This window comes from Otolemur garnettii, unplaced genomic scaffold (genome assembly GCF_000181295.1).
Source record: "Otolemur garnettii isolate 467f Iridium unplaced genomic scaffold, OtoGar3 scaffold00038, whole genome shotgun sequence".
Classification (NCBI taxonomy): Eukaryota; Metazoa; Chordata; class Mammalia; order Primates; family Galagidae; genus Otolemur; species Otolemur garnettii.
The window spans coordinates 4,867,351-4,881,675 of record NW_003852433.1 but is presented as its reverse complement, the minus strand read 5'-3'; the positions used below and the strand labels follow the sequence as shown (position 1 = coordinate 4,881,675).

At 41.7% G+C, this 14,325-nt stretch overlaps 1 protein-coding gene across 2 annotated transcripts in view; it reads right to left on the bottom strand.

The window, feature by feature from the left end:
- Window positions 1-11,112, bottom strand: part of MTMR3 (myotubularin related protein 3) — a 151,554-nt gene extending 140,442 nt beyond the window's left edge. The window contains exon 1 of one of the 2 annotated variants that reach the window (XM_023513294.1): window positions 10,913-11,112. The gene's annotated coding sequence lies outside the window, so the exon portion shown is untranslated. The remainder of the gene's footprint in view (window positions 1-10,912) is intronic. The other variant, XM_023513295.1, reaches the window with a different exon arrangement.
- Between the last annotated feature and the right edge of the window lie 3,213 nt (window positions 11,113-14,325).

Genomic DNA, 14,325 nt, shown 5'->3' with positions numbered 1-14,325 from the left:
TGATTCTCTTGCCTCAGCCTCCTGAGTAGCTGGGACTACAGGCACCTACCACAACACCCAACTATTTTTTTTTGTTGTTGTTGTTGCAGTTTGGCCAGGGCCAGGTTTGAACTCGCCATCCTCAGTATATGGGGCCGGCGCCCTACTCACTGAGCCACAGGCGCCGCCAAAAGTTCCTTTTTGTTGTTGTTGTAGTTTTTGGCCAGGGCTGGGTTTGAATCCGCTACTTTTGGTATATGGGGCAGCACCCTACTATTCCTGGAGCCAAAGAACGGCTCCGACATACTTAAATTTTACTTAAGAAAAATAAGGCAGGGTTCTGGAATTTGAAGACAGAGAAAAATGGGCTTAGTGGATTTCTCTATGTGACTTTTTTTTTCTGAGAAAGCTATTATTTACTATAAAATTTCTAGGTTAAAAAACCCCAAAATTTATATTAGTGCCTATCTTTATTCCCTCAATTACTCTTCAATGTTAATCTTACTCATTAAAAGCATAACATAAGGGTAGATAATTACAAATGTCTTAAATGAGAAATCTAACTTTTTTGAATGATTCAAATGTATTATAAACATCAAAAGCTGACAAGCTCTAATCACTTATACCCTAAAGGATATATTATATAGATCTTCCTAAAATAACATGAGTAGGTAACTTACCGTGGCTCAACTCCCAGCTGTGTCTTAGCCCCAAAACACCAATGAATCTATACAATTTGCCTAAGTATCTTCCATTCACATCACATGAGCAAAATCTGTATCACATCTGAGTTGCTATAACCCCACTTGATATTTAAAAGTCACACATAAGCAGAACCGAAGGCCACACAATAAGTTAGTAAGAGAACTGGGAATTCTGTAGGTTTTTGTTTGTTTTGGCCATGGCAGTAACCAAAAAGAGTCCCGTGTTTGAACCCGTGTCCAGAGTTTATAGTAACTGATTTTTTTTTGATGTTATCAGTCATAATTCTCAATTTATTATGAAGAGAAAAACTACTTGGAAGTCCTCTTGTGTTTAATTATGATCAACGTCCAGACTATCTTCAGTCATAGTGGAGTTTATGATGGAAGTTTAAACCATCCTGCCTGCCCTATTCCTCCCATATACTTCCTACAGCCACCGCTCTGCTTAGGAACTAAGGCCAGTTAACCAGTCCCTATCTCACTGGTGCCTGGGACTGAAATTTTCATAAGCCATCCAATGAAAAATAAAGACTTTAAAACAGCAGTTTTTCCTAATTATAAAAGTAATACAAGCTTATTATAATAAGGAAACTACAAAAGGATAGGAAGCAAAAAAGTCTCATTACCCCACCAGACAGAAATAAAATGAATCACTAAAATTTCCATTCATTTCCTTCCAGGGTATCCTGTGTAGAAGTATAGTAGTTCATTCACCAAACAGGATTTTAAGTACTGCAAAAAAAAAAAAAAAAAAGGGGGGGACAAGTTCTTGGGAAGATTAATTTTCTTCAATATTTTTTAAGTCAATAAAAACCATGTATACAGGGAACAAGAGAGAATGACACAGGTAAAGGGAATCATACTTGCTCCTTTTCATTCACTGTCAGCAAACCACAGAGTCTATGTTTTGGGAACCACTGTATGTGCAAAGATCTAACGAGTATGTTTCCTTTTTAAACAGCAGCCTACTACATAAATAATACATATATGCACATATATAGTCTTGCCAGTATGAGTGATCCATAGTAAAAAAGACTTTTAATCAAGACTAATTTTTTATCACCTTGAAAATATCTTAAAAGAAAGAGGCTGGGAGCTGTGGCTCAAGCCTGTAATCCTAGCACTCTAGAAGGCCAAAGTGAGCGGATAGCTTGAGCTTATGAGTTCGAGACCAGCCTGAGCAAAAGCGAGACCCCCATCGCTACTAAAAATAGAAAAACTGAGGCAAGAAGATCACTTCAGCCCAAAAGTTGGAGGTTGCTGTGAGCTATGATGCCACAGCACTCTACCTAGGGCGACAGCTTGAGACCCTCTCCCAAATGAAAAAAAAAAAGTGAAGAGATATCTAAAAGGTTAATGTAAAATTAATGTCCTCTCACATAAATATTTTGTGTGCATATCAGACTAAAGGAACAATCTACAGAAAATTTAAATGTTGATTTTACAAAGCCATAACTTTACATGTGTAAATTAAATATTTAAGATTTTAAACAGTTAAGTCTATAAATATTGATAGCTTTACTCTACGCAAGGCAGCATTAGGTGCTATGGAGTGAGGGAGAGAAAAGCCATATCCCTAATTCTGCAGCATTTTCAGTGTATCTCTTTAAATATGATGTCAAACATTAGGCATGTGGTCTCAAGCAAGTCACAACAGCCCTAAATAAATTATGGTCTCGAATCCTTGTGATGACATAAGATATATCTGAAAGTACCTTATAAATTGTGTTACCTCAGGTGGAAAGGTGGCCTTTTGTCCAAACACTGTATATAGCAATCATCTTCAGTATAAGTTATCTCACTGCCTTTACTGGCAAAAAATAATCACTCAAATTGCTTAATATTATCTCTTTCGCAATCTCTAATATTTTAATATTATCTTTCTGTGTCAATAACCCATATGAAATAACTAAAATTAAGTTCCCCATGATAAGGGGAGACAGACTCATTTTTTCTAGAACAAAAGGCCACCAATAACGTTAAGCCCTGGATGGTAACTCGTGTCTGTAACCCCAGAGACTCAGGAGGCTGAGAGGTAGAAGGATTGCTTGAGACCAGGAGCCTGAGACCAGCCTAGGCAACACAGCAAAACCCTGTCTTTACAAAAAATTTAAAAGTTAGCCAGCCATAGTGGCACACACCTGTAGTCCCAGTTATTCCAGAGGCTGAGGCAGCATATAGCCTGAGCTCAGGAGTTCCACCTTGCAGTGAGCAATGACCGTGCCACTGAACTCCAGCCTGAAGACACAGTGAGACCCTGTCTCCAAAAAAAAAGAAAAAGAGAAAGGAAGAAAGAAAAGTACTGTTCCCTAATTGCATAACTTAAGGGGGGGGGGGCAACCACAAATCAAAAACAACTTATTTAAACTCAAGAAGAAAGTTACCTTTTAATCTAAGAATCATCATGGAAAGTTTCAGCCCAAGAAAACATTCTTAAAATGTTATAGGCTCAGGCTCTTCAAAATGGAATTAGAGTGACAAGTTAATTGTGGTGCTTTGCAAGTAAAGGAAAGCAAGTAGCAATTATTCATCCCTTCACTCAGTCTCTAAGACTTAAGCTCTTATAAAACAGGGATATATATAACAAAACTGCTTTCCATAAAGCATAAATTTTTAAAATACACTCTATACAATATCAATTCTTCATATCTAACTGAAGTAGATTCAGATTGTTTCCTGTTCTATGATTTGCCCTTTTCAAATTCTGCCACCTCAACAATGACAAAGTCAAATTGATGCTTTAAATATGTATTTACCAGTATTGCAGATATGACTCTCAAGAGCAGGGGTCCTCAAACTTTTTAAACAGGGGGCCAGTTCACTGTCCCTCAGACCATTGGAGGGCCGGACTGCAGGCCCCCGGGATGAGTCAGCTGCTAAGCAGGACAGGCAGTGGCGGCAAAAAGTCCAGGCGGGTCAGATAAATGTCCTAGGCAGGCTGTATGTGGCCTGCCAGCCGTAAGTTTAAAGATGCCTGCTCAAGAGTATGAGACATTTAAACACTATCATAATCCATTGAAACTGGATCTTTCACAAAACTAGTGAAATGCCAAAAAGCAGTATTTTATAAATGCCCAACATTACATTTTAAGAGTCTACTAAAGCATCTGGGCACGGTGGCACATGCCTGTAATCCTAGCACTCTGGGAAGCCAGAGTGAGTGGATTGCCTGAGCTCAGGAGTTTGAGACCAACCTCAGCAAAGTGAGACCCTGGCGATACTAAAATAGATAAACTAACCTCTGTTGAGGTGGGTACCTGTAGTCCCAGCTACTCGGGAGGATGAAACATGAGGATCACCTGAACCCACGAGTTTGAGGTTGCAGTGAGCTAATATGACACCTGTACTCTACCGAGGGTGAGAGAGTAAGACTCTGTCTCAAAAAAAAAAGACTCTAAAGTAGTGCTATCCAAAGCATACGACAATTCTTTATAAGAACTCTAACTCTGCTTTCCCATGTGGTTTGGGGGATCAGTCTAAATACTTAACAATTATATTAGATATTTGGCTTATCTTACAGAAAAATGATAGCATGGAACAAAGAAATAACAACCCTATTTCAAGCTAACTATCTTGTCTTTCCCATTATGTCAGGATTTATCAATATACTTTTAATTTCCTTACATTTTTGCCCAGATCACCACTCTATGAATAATGCACAGAACCAAATGAATTTCTATTTCGTTTGGGCAACTAAATTATAAAAGCATTAGTTACTAAAGAATTAGATTTAAACCCCAGATAAATGAAATCAGAAAAGTTTGCTACCATCTCTCATAACTGAATCATTCTGAACATTGTGTGAAGACTCAAATGGGCACTTATTGGATCCAAGCCTGGCCATATCCAAGAAAGGGGTCCTCAAACTTTTTAAACAAGGGGCCAGTTCACAGTCCCTCAGACCACTGGAGGACCGGACTGCAGGTCCTGGGACAAGTCGGCTGTGAAGCAGGATAGGCAGCAGCAACAAAAACACCTGGCGAGCCAGATAAATATCCTAGGCAGGGGGCATGTGGCCCACAGGCCATAGTTTGAGGATGCCTGTCAAGATGATACTCTGTAATAGTCAGAAACAAAATAATACCTCTGTAGTTACCAAGTATTCCATCTTAATGGAAAAAAGTACTTAAGAATATACACGTAAATTTTTGCGCTTTGTTCATTAAATCAACAATTTATAACAAAGCTAGGAAATATTTTACTATTAACAGAGTAACTTTTGGGTAATCCTATTTCACAATTTTCTTCAATTTTTCATTTGTTTTTTGCCTTTCTGTCTTAAAGACATTCTACCTACACTGCCCAGGTACAATGTCTCTAAATAATGGCTTTCAAAGTTTTACCACAACCTATTAGAAAAAATACATTTTGCGGGACCCAGTACACATGCATAAACATATTTTTAAAATCAACAGAAGTTTCTCAAATCAATATTTCCTTTTACTTTGATTGATATATTCTTTTTTTAACACTTTTTTGAATAACCACATTGACTTCATTTCCCTATGACATTGCCACTTGCTATTTAGAAAACACAGCCCTAAAATTTTATACAGAAAGTACTAAGCTCCTTCCTCCTATCCCCTTTGTGATCCATCTAACCTTTCTACCACGGCTCCAACCTAAGAAAACAGGTGAAATCTAGCAACTCTATTCCAAAGTACAGAACTTAGATAAACATGAGACATGCCAGATCTCTCTGAAGTCTCTATAGCACTGTGACTACTGCTACTTGCAGACAGATGCAACGCTGAAAGGTTTCTCCAGGCAGATTATGGAAGCAGAAACCTTTTCTGCAGCCCTATCATTGACATTAGTAAATTCTGCACTTGACAACATGTGTCAGGTTTACCAGTAATCCTCAAGTCAACCCAGTCAAGAAAAAACAGGATTCTAATACCAGCCTCTTACATTTTTTGATTGCTTTTCTTATACACCATTCCATTTGATCTTCCCTGACAGCCTAGTGAGATAAGCAGAGAGGCTCTTCTTCCTTTTACTAAGAAGGCACCTGGAGCTCAGAGGAGTTATGTGGCTTGCCAGAAACAATAGAGCTCATGAAGAACATAATCCAGTCATTTTTTTTTTCTAAGACAGTCTCACTCTATCACCTGGAGTAGAATGCCACAGCATCATCACAGCTCACAGCAACCTCAAACTCTTGGGCTCAAGCAATCCTCTTGCCTTAGCCTCCCAAGTAGCTGGGACTTACACTAGGATTTTTTGCCTCCCCTCTCCCCCTCCTTTTTTTCTTTTTTAAAAACAGGGTCTCGTTCTTGCTCAGGCTGGTCTCTCAAACTCCTGAACTCAAGAAATTTACCTGGCTCAGTACCTGTAGCTCAAGCGGCTAAGGCACCAGCCACATACGCCAGAGCTGGTGGGTTCAAATCCAGCCCAGGCCTACCAAATAGCAATGACAACTACAACCAAAAAAGGCCAGGTGTTGTAGCAGGGTCTAGTAGTCCTAGCTACCTAGGACGCTGAGGCAAGAGTTGGAGGCCAGGGTCCAGGAGTTGGAGCTTGCTGTGAGCTGTGATGCCACGGCATCCGAGGAAAAGAAAGAAAGACAAGAAAGACAGATAGAAAGACAAGAAAGACAGAAAGACAGAAAGAAAGAAAGAAAGGAAAGGAAAGAAAAGAAAGAAAAGAAAAGAAAGAAAGACAGACAAGAAAGAAAGACAGACAAGAAAGAAAGAAAGAAAGAAAGAAAGAAAGAAAGAAAGAGACAGACAGACAGACAGACAAGAAAGCAAGCAAGCAAGGAAGGAAGGAAGGAAGGAAGGAAGGCAGGCAGGCAGAAAGAAATTAATTTACCTGCCTTGGCCTCCCAGAGTGCTGGGGTTACTTACAGGTGTGAGCCACTGCTCCCAGCCCTCTACCACCCAATTTAGAACCTAAGACTTACTAGTCTATCTACTCTCTTGCTGCAATTTTCATTTTCAATATCTGATACAACTACGAAGTTAAAAGGCATATTAAGTTTCTAGATACAAAAGTGAAGATGAGCTTCCTTTCAGCTATAGACACCATCTTCCAATAATTCATCAAAATGATAAACACAAAAAGAAAGGAGAAAGGCACCCAATACATGTTCTCTAGGCCTTTTAGAAAACATGAAATTGTTCCTTTGGCCAGATACATGCAAATCTGCATGAAATGTGACACTGTAGACATCAAAGGAATGGATACTCTTCAACAAGGTATGTCACACAAATGTTACTCTGGCAAAACCAGAAGAATCTACAGCATGCTATTGGCATTGTTGTAAACAAACAAGTAAAGGGCAAGATTCTTGCCAAAAGGAATAATGTTCATATTGTGCACATTATAAGCACTCTAAGAGCCAAGACAGCTTCCCGAAATACATGAAGGAAAATGATCAGAAAAAGGAAGCCAAAGAGAAAGGTACCTGGGTTCAGCTGAAGCACCAGCCTGCTCCACCCAGAGAAGCGCACTCTGTAAGAACCAAGGGAAAAGAGCCTAAGTTGCTAGAACCTATTTCCAATGACTTCATAGCATAATAGGCGTACCTGCGTAGCACACAAGATTCAGCTGAAAAGGGATGTGAGGTGCTGAATGTAGGGTGCTTATAAATCCATGGCAAAGTAGACAAATAGGCGTGGCATGTTCTGTGACAACCAATGGAAAGGACCCTGTGCTGCTGTAACCTATTCCCTATGAATTCATGGCATTAACGAGATGTAAAAAATAAAAGACTACTGTAAAAATGTTTTTTAAAAAAGTGAAGATGAAAGGATGATACCAGTGCTGGTATTGTAAGATTAAAAATAGCTAGCCGGGGGCTCATGCCTACAATCCTTGCGCTCTGGGAGGTCACAGCTGGAGGACCGCTTGAGGTCAGGAGTACAAGACTAGCCTGAGCAACACAGTAAGACCAGGTCTCTACCAAAAATAGAAAAATTAGCTGAGTGTGGCAACATACACCAGTAGTCCCGGCTACTAGGGAGGCAGAGATCTGAGTACCTTGTCTCAAAAAAAAATAAATAACAGTAACATATTAATAACTTTGGTAGCCTCTAAAATTACTGGGAGTCCTAGTTCAACCCAATATGAATTTGATCTCATACTTTGTCTTAAATCAATGTTTTACAGATGAAAAAATTATAAATTCACCATAAAAATTATAAAATCGGGTAGTCTATATGAAACAACTGGCCACATAAATTGCAAAGTTCCCCCAAACCCTTATTACTCTTGTGGCTTCACACTAAATTACGAACTTCCCTACATGAAACTCAATTTGATTTCAACACTAAGTGAGTTACAACAGCATAAGCATGTTGTTCTACATAATACTTGCAACATACATTCATTTCCAGAGCACTTTTTAACATCTAAAATCTAAAAGCTAAATGCAGAACTGAATACAGAATATTATTTGTATCTTTTGAACTAAAAAGTTCATCTACCTCTGAGATAAATACCAAATAACATCATTAGAAATTGCTGAAGATTTGCAGAATCAAGTTGAAGAAGCTACCTAAAGTCCTTCATTGTAGAGATGAAGAAAATGAACCCCAGAGAAGTGACATTCCTTATACCAATTAATGACACAGATGGAATCACAATCTGTCTGACAATTCAGAACTTCCTAGTACTCTACACTTTTAAGAGCACATCCAATAAAATGTGCTCTTTTAAAAAAAGGCACTAACATCTAAAAACTTAGGATACCTTGGCCAAGCTTGGTGGCTCATGCCTGTAATCCTAGCACTCTCAGAGGCCAGGACAGGCAGGTTGCTTGAGCTCACCAGTTGGAGACCAGCCTGAGCAAGAGCGAGACCCTGCTGTCTCTACTAAAAATAGAAAAATTAGCCAGGGGTTGTAGTAGGTGCCACAGCATCATCATAGCTCACAGCAACCTCTTAGGCTCAAGCTATCCTCTCAGCCTCCCAAGTAGATGGGACTACAGGTGCCCACCACAAGATCCAGCTAATTTTTTCTATTTTTATAGAAACAGGGTCTCACTCTTGCTCAGGCTGGTCTCAGACACCCAAGCTCAAGCAATCTTCCCACCTCAGTCTCCCAGAGTGCTGGCCCACCCTTACTGACAGTCTTTAGAAGGAATCTCAAAAGTTCCAAACGTGCCTCTTTAACTCAATAGAAAATATCAAGTAGATTTTAGTAACTACAACCAATAACTTTTTTTTCTCATATCAATACTGTCCATTTACTCAAAAAAATATGAAACCATGAAGTATGCCTAGAACTGTATGGAGGACACCACAGGACAGACATGGCATCTGGCTCTCATAGTAGACAGTTAAGTGCACTTCTCTAAAATACTGAACAATCTGACAAGACATTTACCAAACTCTTTCACTACCTTCCGTAACTATAACAACCCTCACCATACCCCCTCTGAAACATGAATATTTCTCTTTTTTTTTTGGTTTTTTTTGCAGTTTGGCGGGGCTGGGTTTGAACCCACCACCCTCGGTATATGGGTCTGGCGCCCTACTCACTGAGCCACAGGTGCTGCCCAGAAACATGAATATTTCCTCTGATAACTCAGCATTCCACTTTACCAAAGAAGGTGTGAAGGTGTCAACCAGAGCTATGGTAGATTTTTATGCTGACTTTACCACTTCTCATGACCTAGGGAAAATTTCAAGAACTTTTCACAATTCACAGTAAATCTTCCTGGTTCACAACCTTAGTTTCAAAATGATTGTCAACACACCCATACTACTCTCCACTTTACTAGAAATCTGAGTCATATAGTTTAGGAGCAACCATGACATTGGCATGTTGGGAAGCATTTTTTGATGAACCCCTTGTGAGCCAAAAGCAGCCTCTCTGGTTCTTTCCTCTGATTTCTCAGTATATCTCTGGATGCAGTGTATCTCTGGTTAAGCAGCATCTAATTTTATCAAGTGTGTTCCTAATGGCTTGTACACAAATAACTAGGTAACCACTGACTAAAGAATACAGCCTGAGCTGAGTAACTCAGATTCTCCTATGCTTGCGACTAACTACAAGTGGGGCTGCACCACTCCACAGGTCAAGTGAACTGTTCTGGGTCACCTGAAAGTGAGGGAGGCGATCAGAGCTGAAAAATGCCTTCATGGACAGCCAATGAGTTTATGCAAATTGTGTCATTTTGTAAACTCTTCTACCCACCAAGTGATAGGCCCTAGAATCAAAGACTTTCTTCAGGCCATAAATGTCTCTTTTCCAAATCAAACAGCCCAGAATCTGAAAGAGGAAGGTCCGTGTCACCTCTCCATGGATAAATCACAAACCTTTTACATCTCCTGTAATTCAACACAGGCCTCTGATGAATAGCTCACATTATGAGAAACTAACTAGAAGAGTATGTGCAGTTTTGTGTGTGTGTGATAGTTGTGAAAAAATAGATCCAGCTTAACAAAGTAGATGTCAAGATACTATAAGAATTTAGGCCTGGGTCTGGAGAAGACATCAACAGTAGCCCACGCGCAAACTCAAAGTGAGATTATCAGACTCCAAAGAAGTCCATCAAAGTGGCCATAAAATCTACCACGTAATTTTGAGATAAGTTTTCCAGCCCAAGGTGCAGCCAACAATATCATCTTATGCGTCCTGAGATGCAACACATCAAGCAAAATTTCTACCGGAGAAATAACAATGTAATCTTTTGCGGAGCTGTTTTACCAGGGTTCCCAGAGCTCCCTCCACCGCCCCCGGACCATTCTTCCCACCCAAGAACTACCAGGTCAGAAAGATGCCCTGCTGCACAGTCAGTCGGCCACTCCTCCTTCCCACAAGGCCAGGCCAACGCCGCTCGCCCCAGGGCTTCAATGGCTCTCGACCTCTGGCCTCTCAACACCATAGACCCCCTATGACCCGATAGGGCATAAGAGCACACACCCACTTCCCAGAGCTCAGTGGACATTTCTCCAGAGGCTCCAGGCACAGCGCCCCACATCCTTAGCGCCCCCAGCCTGTCCCCACCACATCTGAGAAGGCCGCCAGCGCCCCGGACCCCGCCTCCCCCGCGCTCAGGGTCCGGCCGAGCCCAACCTCTGCCTCCTACTCCCTGCGCCTCCCCCTGGCGGTGGTGCGGCCACCGGGGACAACCCAACCCAGGCCCTGCACGCAGTCCCCAGCCCCCCACAAGCCGCTGCCTCCTCAGACGGTGACAGCCAACGCTCCGGGGTTAAGGCCGGCCCCCCTCCAACCCCTCCTCACACCTCCAAGGAGACCAGTGGGGGTGGGCTTCTTACCGGGCGGCAGGACATGGCGAGGCCTACAACGCACGGCCTCCTCTGCCACCCCACGAGGCTCCCAGCCAGGGCCGGCGGGGGGCAGCGCCTAGGCCGCTGAACTGTGTTATCGGGCTGCTCCTCTGTTGCCGCTGCCGCCTTCTCACAACCACAACAACATGGCGGCAGCGGCCACACAGAGCGGGCTCCCGACGCCGAGCTGGGCCTCGAGCGGGAACGCGCGCGCACACGCTCAGGCGCTCAGCCGGCGGTCACGAAAAAGGGGGTGGCCCGCTGCGAGTTGATAGGGGCGGGGCCTGGGCGGCGGGTCACGCCCCGGGAGGTGGACCGGGGTGCAAACCAGCCCAATGCCCGCTGCACCGGAGAGGCCCAGGGCGTAACCCCATGGCCGAGGAAGAACTAGATGGAAGGTGTGTGGAGGAAGAAGGGTTACAAAAATATCAGAAGAAACCCAAAAGTGGTCCTACAGATTTTTAGGAGGCATCTTTTCCAAGCTCTCTAACCCTGGGCAAAACATGGCTCACTCTATTTACTAAGAAAATAGAATAATAGTGGTATCTTTCACCTACAATTGTGGTCAGGATAAACTAATTTAATACAAGACATGTAAATAGAGTGTGCTAAAGATTATACAAGGTTGGACAAGTAAGTTTGCGAACTCAGCCTAGAAAAAGTAGATTTGTAAAGTGGGCTGAGTGCTGGCGATGGTGCAAAGCTTACCAAAGGAGTACTTCGAAGGTGATTTTCACCACTGAGGTATACAACACTTTTTCTAGGATGAGTTTACAAACTTAACTGTCCAACCTGGTACTCTGAGTACAATTTCAAACTGTTTCAACCTCAGCACCTAATCAAAAGTTTGACTGGAAGAACTTAAAAAAAAAAAAGGCTGAGTCTAGGAGCTCACATCTAGGTTGCTGAGAACTAGGCTGACACCATAGAACTCTATCCTGAGCAACAAAGTGAGACTGTATCATAAATAAATAAAATTATAAACTGCCCACTCTAGCCCGTTTTACCTTAGGCCCTAATAGAATCACTGCCTCTGAGTTCCATTTTAACTTATACCCTTGACTCTTCTAGAAAATGGCTGAGAGAACTAGTCAAATGAAACTACTTCTCAATCTGTTATTAAGTTTTTTCCAAAACACCTTCTGAAATTATTTCATTTGTTTTCAGTGATTATCTCTTGACACCAAGGAACGTAAAAGCTACTTGAAGATAAGGATTTTGTTTGTTCCCTTCATCACTACTTCCCCAGCACTAGAACTGTGCAGGACAAGTGGTAGGCAGTCAAATTTCTTGATTGACTGACCAATAGCTAACATTTATTTATACAACTCATCTTATGGAATCTTCACAACTATATTAGGTAGATTCTGTTATCTCCATGTTACAGATGAAGAAAGGAAGCCCAAAATAAACTATACATATCACAACAAAATTCAAACTCAAACCTACTAACAACAACAAAAAAAATTCGTGCCCTCATCCACTAGGTTATACTGTTCAAATGCATAGCACAGTCACTTAGGAAAGCCTTTGCTCCACCCACAAGAGAAATTGGCACACCTCCTCCTTTCTGATAACTAGTTTTTGGGGGTTTTTTGAGACTGAGTCTCAGTCGTTCTCAGAAGAGTGCTGTGGCGTCGCAGCTTACAGCAACCTCAAACTCTTGGGCTTAAGCGATTCTCTTGCCTCAGCCTCCCAAGTAACTAGGACTACAGGCACCCACCACAACACCCAGCTATTTTTGTTTGCAGTTGTCATTGTTGTTTAGCAGGTCCCAGCTGAGCCTGAACCTGCCAGCCTCAGTATATGTGGCGGGTGCCCTACTCAATGAGCTAAGGGCGCCAAGCCTGATAACTAGTTTTGTAAGACTGTCTCTCTTTTTCCTTTGGCTTACAGAAAGCCCGGCCAATGAAATTCAACAGCGGCCTTTTGTTGGCCCTCGGTCTGTTCCTGCCTCAATTTTGCACCTTTATATGTTGCTGTCTTGACTTTTCTTTCTGTTATATGATTATAGTCTATATATAATTAGAGAAGAAACAGTAAATACGTAGGATAACTTAAATTAAAAAATAAAAGTTAAAAATTTTATTAAACAGCTTTCCAACTTGTTTTTCCCATTGCCCTATAAGCTAAGGTTCCTTCCATCCACCAGTCCTCTCTGAGCAAAAGTTACCTTACCCAGCCCTCTCTGTTCAGAGAAAGACCCAAGAATGGACTTCCATGGGTGGGTGGCTATGATTGGACCTGAATCTGGTACCGCCCACCTGGAAGCTAGCTAGTTCCCAAGGAGATAGCTCAGGGCAAAGAGTTCAGCCAATAGGCAGTCAATACATACTCAGCCAATCCCACAATTCCCTGGGAATCCACATGGAGAGACTGAAGGAGTTGGTGTATCACTTGACCTTTTTTAAATACAATATCAAGATGTTTGCCTTTTAATCTAAGCTATACAATCTTCAATTAAATCCTCAACCAGCATTTAGGATGTGGAAGGAATTTCTCTATGCGCATGAAATAATACTATTTGCCCCTCCTTGCTCTCATAATAGCTGGCATGGATGGATTGAAAGAAACTTTCTTTCTCATTTTGTAGAGAGATGGAGACTATTTTGCCCAGGCTGGAGTGCAGTGGTTATGCACAGGCCTACAGTCTGAACTACTGGACTTGAGTGACTGATTCTCTTACCTCAGCCTCTCAAGTAGCTGAGACTACAGCTATGGGACAATGCACCTACCAGGATTGGAATTTTTGATTGTACTCAGAATCTGAGCTCTATACATGTATATCTAATGTAATCTTCCTAAGAATCTTATGAGCAATCTATTGTGACTCTCTTCCATTTTACACATGAAGAAAGGTAAAGTCGGTATTTGAACCAACATTGTTTGACTCCAAATACATTCTTGTAAATTGCATACTATTGCTTTCATCTCCACTGTCGCCCACCTGCCCTACCTTTAAAATCGACTTTAGTAAATTACTAATATTTCTAAGTTAGGGCATGGTGGCTCATACCTGTAATTGTAGCACCCTGGAAACCCAAAGCAGGTGGATCCCTTGAGTTCAGGAGTTTGAGACCAGCCTGAGCAATAGTGAGACCCCATCTCTACTAAACATAGAAAAAACTGTTAAGGTGTTGTGGCAGGTGCCTATCGTCCCAGCTACTCAGGAGGCTGAGGCAGAAGGATCTTGAGCCCAAGAGTTTGACATTGCTGTAAGCTACGATGATGCCACAGCGTTCTACCAGAGTGAGACACTGTCTAAAAAAGAAAAAAAAAATTTTTTTTGTAAGAAAGAGAAAACTGGTGCATGGTCTTGAAAATTCACCTGAAAGATGGGTGGTGCCTGTGGTTCAAGGAGTAGGGCGCTGGCCCCATATACTGGAGGTGGTGGGTTCAAA